General features: G+C 37.9%; 1 pseudogene; it reads right to left on the bottom strand.

The window, feature by feature from the left end:
• Positions 1–3321: 3321 nt before the first annotated feature.
• LOC146954948 (secreted RxLR effector protein 161 pseudogene) lies at positions 3322–3978 on the bottom strand (annotated as a pseudogene).
• Positions 3979–9080: the final 5102 nt, after the last annotated feature.

Raw genomic sequence — 9080 nt, 5'->3', positions numbered from 1 at the left:
TACCGTGCAGTAGCAACAGGAGCAACCGAGCTTATGTGGTCCTCAAATTATTGCAAGAATTACGGGTACCAATTCAGCAGCCTCCACGCATTTTATGTGATAATATAGGAGCAACATATTTATGCTCAAATCCTGTCTTTCATACTAGGATGAAGCACATATCTATGGATTACCATTTTGTTAGAGAACAAGTCCAAGCAGGATCGCTACATGTCTCTGATATATCCACAAAGGACCAACTAGCTGACATTCTCATAAAGCCTCTTGCAACAAAACCATTCAAAGAACTGATGTCCAAGATGCAAGTTATTGATGGAAACTTGCTCTTGAGGGGGAGTATTGGAGCATCCTGACACGTTGGATATCAATGCTGCACTTAGTGAAACTAAATCCCATATTCTTAGGCTAAATTATATCAACTCTTTGATTTGTATTAGCTGTACACAATGGTCAATGGTTGCACATATCTGTACATTTAATTATTGTAATTACTTTTAATTAGCTTACAAATAGTCAAGGGATATTCTCCCTATTTATGTACGAAATTCTAGCGCACTTATTTTAACACGTTCTGTCAGATTTTTTAACGTTTGCAATGTTTTGATTAATGTTTCAACATCACGTGATAAACATAAATAAAACAAAAAGAATAAAGGACAGAAAAATAAAGAACACAGGAAGTTTGTTGACCCAGTTCAGCACAACATGCTTACATCTGGGGGTACCAAGCCAGGAAGGAAATCCACTAGTGTAGTCCTTATTCAATAGCTCTCAGCAAACTCCTCGATTACACTATATGACCTAGGACCTACCCGTATAGAGTTCAACCTAGGAACTCCTAGATCTAAGATCCCATCTCACTATCGTAATGGTCAGTCACTGCCCCAGTGACCTATCAGACCTCAAACACAACAGAATAAAAGTTACCTTCCAACACACACAACCAAACCTTGTTTCACAACTTCGGTTTAGTGCACAAGAGTATCAAACTTACACAAACAGTCCTAAACAAGTATCACAGACGACACAAGAAAGGAACACAGTAAAGATTCTAGACTTGCAGCACAAACGATACAAGAACAGAATACATGAAGACTCAAACCCTAAAGATCTAAACTTTTTAGTATGACGGCTTGAATGAGCAATTAGGTCTTGAAGTCTTCCTTTTATACTGAAGCAGCTTGGGCTAAATAATTCATTGGGCTTCAGTAAACTTGCAGATCAGTTCAGCTAACCTGCAAAACAAGAATCAGAAACAAATCTGGAAAGTCCTAAAATGCGGAACATTTATAGGAGCGTTCCAAATAATAACAAATATTTCCTAAAATAAAATATCTACTTTAGAAATATTCCACAGCTGATTCTTAGATGATATGCGCATTGCTTGGCCACTAAGTAAAGAAAATATGGTTTCCTTAATCGATAAAATACGCGCGTACACAAAGGCGAGAACTCAGGCACACTGAACCGTTCCAGGATGTTGAAACATTGTATCCAACATCTTACAGAGTCGCCTAACCACATGCTAGAACATCGGTTCCAACTTACAGAACAAGGATATTTGTTTTAGCAATAATGCAGCCAACACAAATACCCAACAATCTCCCCCTTTGGCAAATTTATGGCTAAAACAAATTAAGGCCAATTCTTATGAAACAGAGGGATACAAATTGCCATTCCTCCAAGAGCATGAGCACACACCAATGAAGAAAACAACTAGCACATAGAATCCAAAGAGACACCATAGATACACTTCCTCAAGTCATCACGAACACATATTCAAGAAGAAGAAGTAGCAGATAATATCACTCTAGAGATAGCAAGAGTGTGCATACATAGAATACCTCATGAGTCTTCAATCACAGCTTCAGCTGGCAGAGGTATTACACTGGATCAGAGACATGCAGCAGCAGATCAGATCAGTAACATAGTCTCAAGAGCTAAGGAATAAATTCCTAAGCTACAACTAGGGAACCTAAGTTCTTGTATAGAAAGAGAAGTAAGTTCTCTAAAGAGCAGAGGAAAAATAAATTCCTTTGCTACAATCAAGGAAGATAACTTCCCACACAGAAGTGGAGAGAAACAAGTTCTCTCAAGAGCAGAGGAAACACTAAGTTCCAATGCTACAGACATAGGATGTTCCAACATCCTTTAGCACATTAGACAGGAGTACCTGCCACACATATAGGCAAGGGAAAAAATAAATTTCCCATACCTACAGAGTACTGTCACCAACCAACCATAGAAACACAGAAACATAAATTCCTATACTTACATGTGACAGACTAGGATGCCTTCAGAGAACTATCACCAACAACATACAGAAGTCAGGAAACACAAGTTCCCAAACTTACAAGTGATAGACGCGGATGTTTAAACTTCTGACTCAACATCCTTCACCCAACTTGGACTAAGCACAAGCATACATAGAAGTATCACTCCCCCTGAATATATGAATTTATGAGTGATTACTTACAGGAATACTCCATTACTCCCCCTGAATACATGCATACAGATATTATGAGCGCTCAAAAGCTCCTAATGCATAGACAGATAAGATTCAGGATCTGGGCATAAGATATTCTAGGAATATTCATAAACTAGCATTCCTATCAGCAGATACATGCTAGCAGATCTATCAAAGGTCACAGACAGAAAACTTAGACTTTAAGAAGTCATCAAACATGCTCCATAATATAAGATACTAGCAAGAAACATGTACACTTAGAATTCTAAGAACAATAACTTCTCAGAATTACACCAAGATGTTGCAGCTGAAGTGCCAACATCTGGACAGAGTCTCATAGACATGTTCCAACCTTTGAATGAGCAATTGCAAGGAACATGTACATCATCTGAGAAAACCAGAATCTCAGAAGCATCACAGAGATGTTCTAGCACAAGTGCTAACATCTACACTAGTCTTCTTTGACATGTCCCAACATATCAGAGGATGTCAGCAAGGAACATGTACACACAAAATTACTGAGAACAGATTCTCAGAATACCAAGAAGACCAACAAGAGGTTGCAATATGAGGGACAACATCTACACATAACCTGAAATAGTTGCAAAATACATGCAACAACATAGAACAGTAGGCGCAGTAATAACATGGCATATTATAGATACATGCAAAAGAGCACATATACAAATATGGAGTATAGTCAAAGAAACATCAATTTTTCTCCCCCTTTTTAGCCACAAAATGTGCCAAACAAAACTGTTCAGAGCATCAGGAGTACATCAATGTTTGTATACCCCACATTACAGAGACGTGCAAAAATAGAGATTTGCTGGCACACCTCACACTACAGAGGATTAGGCTTCCTCATGCAGGCAAATTCCCAACTTGCCTCTTAAATTTTCAAATTGTTTAGCATCCAAAGCCTTAGTAAAAATATCTGCCAGTTGCTCCTCTGTGTCTACATGCTCAAGTGTCACAACCTTTTCTTCAACAAGATCTCTGATGAAATGATGTCGAATGTCAATGTGCTTTGTTCTGCTATGTTGAATAGGATTTTTTGAAATGTTGATAGCACTTAGATTGTCACAGTATAAGGTCAGAACATCTTGTTCCACATTATACTCCTTCAGCATCTGCTTCATCCAAACAAGTTGAGAACAGCTACTCCCAGCTGCTATGTATTCAGCTTCAGCAGTAGATAGAGACACACAATTCTGTTTCTTACTAAACCAGGAAATCAAATTATTTCCTAGAAAGAAACATCCTCCTGAGGTACTTTTCCTGTCATCAGCACTTCCAGCCCAGTCAGCATCACAGTATCCTATTAGCTTAGTGTTTTCACAGGATGAGTATAAGATCCCATAGTCACTTGTGCTATTGATATACTGTAGTATTCTCTTCACCTGAGTAAGATGAATCATCTTTGGGTCAGCTTGATATCTTGCACACACACCTACATCAAAGGTGATGTCTGGCCTGCTTGCAGTGAGATATAATAGACTCCCAATCATGCTTCTGTACATGCTTTAATCAACAGATATACCACTTTCATCCTTTGTTAGCTTTAAGTGAGTGGCAGTTGGAGTTCTTTTGTGTCCACCATTATCCCGGCCAAATTTCTTCACAATGTTCTTGGCATACTTACTCTGAGAAATGAATATTGTATCCTCCATTTGTTTAACTTGAAGTCCAAGAAAATAGGTCAATTCACCAACTAAGCTCATTTCAAACTCAGATTGCATTTGTTGTACGAAATGTTGAACCATCTTGTTCGACATTCCACCAAAAACAATGTCATCAACATATATCTGGGCAATCATCAGTCTACCATTGTCATCTTTTACAAACAAGGTCTTGTCTGTACCTCCTTTCTTGTACCCTTGACCCACAAGAAATTGAGTGAGTCTCTCATACCAAGCCCTAGGTGCCTGCTTTAAGCCATACAGAGCTTTCTTTAATTTGTACAAATGATTGCGAAAGCTGGGATCAATAAACCTTTTAGGTTGCTCAATATAGACTTCCTCATTCAAGTACCCATTCAGAAAGGCACTCTCAACATCCATCTGGAACAGTTTAAACTTGAGGATACAAGATACACCTAGCAGTAATCTTATGGACTCCAATCTAGAAATAGGTGCAAAAGTCTCATCAAAGTCCAGACCCTCAATCTGAGTGTATCCTTGAGCTACTAGTCTTGCCTTGTTTCTGGTCACAGTTCCATGTTCATCAGACTTGTTCTTGAAGATCCACTTGGTACCTATCACATTTATACCTTCAGATCTTGGAACTAAATCCCATACATCACTCCTTTTGAATTAATTAAGCTCTTCTTGCATTGCTTCAATCCAGAACTCATCTGTCAGAGCTTCTTTGACAGTTTTAGGCTCAATTTTGGACACAAAACAAGAGTTAGCCATGACTCCAACTGATCTTCTGGTAGTGACTCCTTCATCAGGATTTCCAATAACAATGTGTAGTGGATGATTCTTCTGTACTCTTGTAGAAGGACCCTTCTTAGTGGACATCTGATCCGGCTCAATATCTCCATGTTCATCTTTCTCTGGTTCAGATTCAATTACCTGGGTAAGTGCATTGGTTTCCTGAGTAGGTGTTGCAACATCGTCATCAACATCCGGAACCTTCTCTTTAGGCACATCATCAATCACTACATTGATAGATTCCATCACAGATTCAGTTTTGGAATTGTAGACCCGGTAGGCTCTGCTGTTAGTAGAATAGCCCAGAAAGATTCCTTCATCACTCTTAGGATCCATCTTCCTTCTGTAATCTCTATCAGACAAAATATATCACTTGCTACCAAACACATGGATATATTTAACAGTAGGTTTTCTTCCTTTCCAAAACTCATAGAGAGTTGTAGTGGTACCAGTTCTTAGTGTCACCCTGTTGTGAATGTGGTAAGCTGTGTTCATGGCTTCAGCCCAGAAACGATATGGTAAGTGTTTAGCATGAAGCATGACTCTAGCAGATTCTTGAAGAGTCCTATTCTTCCTTTCCACCACACCATTTTGCTGAGGAGTTATAGGTGATGAAAATTCATGTTTAATTCCCTCTTCAGTACAGCATTCACTAAACCTAGAGTTCTCAAATTCTGTTCCATGATCACTCCTAATTCTAATAATACCACAACCCTTTTCTCTTTGCAATTGTGTACACAATTCTTTAAATACATCAAAGGTGTCTGATTTTTCTCTAATAAAGTTAACCCAAATGAACCTAGAGAAATAATCAACTACTACAAGAACATACCTCTTTCCACCAATGCTTTCAACTTGCATAGGTCCCATCAGATCCATGTGCAGAAGCTCAAGAACTTTAGAGGTTGCTTGATGTTCCAACCTTGGATGAGACATCCTAGTTTGTTTGCCAATCTGACATTCACCACATATGCTTCCTTCAATAATCTTCAGATCTGGTAGACCTCTGATGGCTTCTGATGACACGGCCTTCTTCATTCCTTTCAGATGCAAATGTCCCAACCTTTGATGCCACAATTTGATTTCTTCCTCTTTGCTTAAAAGGAATGTTGAGATGAATGATTCTTACTGAGACACCCATAAATAACAGTTGTCTTTGGATCTTGTGCCTCTCATAAGAACTTCTCCTTTCTCATCTGAAATCTGACATTCTGGTTTGGTGAAGTTTACTCTCAGCCATAGATCACACAGTTGGCTAATGCTAATCAAGTTTGCAGTTAATCCTCTAACTAGCAGCACATCATCAAGTCTTGGTAACCCATGTTTTGTTACGTTTCCAATTCCCACAATCTTTCCTTTAGCTCCATCACCAAACGTGACATAACTGGTAACATAAGGTCTCACATCTTCCAGATAAGTTTCAACACCAGTCATATGTCTTGAACATCCACTATCAAAATACCAGTCTTTTTTAGATGATGCTCTGAGGGATGGGTGAGCAATTAGACCAGTCTTGGTGTTCAAAAACTTGATAGACGTTTGACAAGTGCACCAAATACTATCGAAGTAGTAAAAATATCGATCCCACGAGGACTGTTTTTAACTTCAATAATTCAATTTCGTTATATAATTAGGATGTGTAAAGTTTATTTTTAGTTTGCCACTAGGCAGAAGATTTGGTTTGATTTTATGAAATCAAATAAAAGAAATTAGATTTGATTAAGAAAATATGAGAGAAAGATGAGATCAGATCCGTCGAATCCTCTAAGTTCCCCTAATTGGTCTACTGCACCTATTTGTTATGAACTCTCTTCTAGTTTACGATGATTAACAAATTAGCCCTAATCAATCCCTTGAGTTAGGACCCTCTTCTTAAACTACAGCCCCTAATTCCTTAGGTGGTCTAATAATTCTTGAAGGTTTTACCGAACGTTAACCTATTATCACTAACAAACGATTATCTATTCCTAGACTAACCCTGTTTATTAGAACAATTCAATTAGGTCTAAGTCGAAAGCCATGGTCAGTGGTCATTCGTTCTCACAAAATCAAGTTATATGTGATCAAGATATAAAAAGCATTAAGAACAATTGAATTGAATAAACTAGAATTGAATTCATAAACAAAATAGAGTTTCACAGCAACATGTGTCAATTAGGGTTACAAAGATTCATCTCGGATCTAATCTCTAAGAGATTTAGCTACTCATAATCGAGTTTACAAATAGCATAATCAATGAAATAATTAAAACATACATGAATTGGTAAAAGGTTGAAGAAATCGCCCTTCTAGCCGTCTCTGATGTCTCAAAATCGCACTTTGCTCTCCAAAATCGTAACTCCCATTCTTCAGATTGAGTGCAGTATTTATTGAAGTTTTGGGCCTGAAGTTGTATAATCGCGCCGCGCCGTGTTAATAATCGCGCCGCGATTTCACTCAAACAGGGATGTTGTAATTTTCTGCATCCAAAATCGCGCCACGCCTCATAAAAAATCGCGCCACGATTCTGCAATTTCCAGCACTTCCAGAATTTCTGCTTTTCACACCCCCAGACTGTCTAAAATTGCTACAGACTCAATAAAAACATCAACACAACTGTTTCTTCGAAATCTTCTATTTTTCTTGCTTTTCTTGCTTTTCTTGCTGCTTAATCTTGCTTGTGAACTCCAAAATGTGATGAAAATGACACTAAAAATAGCGAATAATTGACTGTCATCACAGCCCCAAACTTGAACCATTCCTTGTCCTCAAGGAATTTGCTTGCAATATTGACAATCGACAGTAAAATAACAATTACCTGATCAAGCGATAGTACCCAAAAGTTCAACACCTTACTAGCTAAAGATGAGCTAGTTTGACTTGTACGCATCCACCAATTCACAACTCCACGCAAAAATATGAAAGGGTTCACACATAGTTGACATGCAATCTACATATTACCATACGCTTGAAAAGTTTCTAAACGTCAATCAAAATCAATGTCAATGCACACTTTGAGGTCTTTAAGGGTTATAACGGGGCTTAGGTGAAGGTGGGATAATATTTGGATAAGTAGGCTACACAAAATTTGAGTTAGGCATTCCTACGGAAGTTAAGCACAAAATTCAATCCATCATTCATTCACCTTATGGAACAACAATTCTTGCAAAGGTACTAGAGAACACTTGTAACTATTGGGACAATCGAGTTTAAAGTTACTCGGATTTTCAATGTTTTGTCCCTTTTTCATTCTATTCTTTTCTTCCTTTTTTTTTTGATACACCATTTTTGTGTGTATTTTTCATGATAATGTTCTTTGTTCTCTAGTACCCCCAGCCCCAAACTTAGTTGGTTGCAAATTCCAATAGCAACCCCAAACTTAATTATTTAGCAACATTCTACAATGCCTAACTCAGAAAAGCAATATGGGACAAGTCCTAAAAGTCTCTAAGCTTGTAATGTAGTTTGTCACCGAACAAAAAGTTCTAATCCTACCGGCTCAAATTGGTTAAGAAAAGGATAAATTCAACAAATTAAAACAGGGTAGGCTTCAAAAAGGCTCACAGGACCAAGCACTTTTGCCTCAGTGTGTAATTGACAAAGACCAATCAATAATAGAGAAACAATGCAAGTTCTAGAAATGTAGTTGCATGGAAACTAATCTAAATATAAGTAAATTGAAAAATAAATTTGGCAATGAACCTTATGGCTGAGATTTCTGGGAGTATGTGACTACCTAGCAACGCCGTACTCTTCGCCTTTGAATCAAGTCACCTCTCCTTTAGAACTTTTGGAATATCGTTTCATCAAACAACTGTTACTAAACTGGAATAGGTCACATGAAACAAAACAAATTCATTAATAATAAACAAGTGCAGGAGCAATTACAATAGGGAAATAAGTTCAATGGACTTCGACATAAAAAAGAAAATAAAGAAAGTACATCAAAAGAAAAATGACTGAAAATAAAATACAAAGCAGAAAATGCTAATCCATCAGTAGATCAGCCCATGTTCACATCATCATCCGAGTGTCCAGCCCCCGGTGTCCTTAATCCTTCAAAGATGCCATCCCCTTGATCTTGCTCGGTGACATTGAAATCATCAGTGATTTCCCTCCTCATGCGCAGACCATACTCTTCTTGATGTGTAAAATATTGTTCCATGCGCTCACGGGAGCCTCCAAACCTCTCATAA

This window comes from Medicago sativa, chromosome 1, assembly GCF_051527215.1.
Source record: "Medicago sativa cultivar Bolivia chromosome 1, Bolivia_mono, whole genome shotgun sequence".
Lineage (NCBI taxonomy): Eukaryota > Viridiplantae > Streptophyta > Magnoliopsida > Fabales > Fabaceae > Medicago > Medicago sativa.
This window is presented reverse-complemented; position numbering and strand designations above follow the sequence as displayed.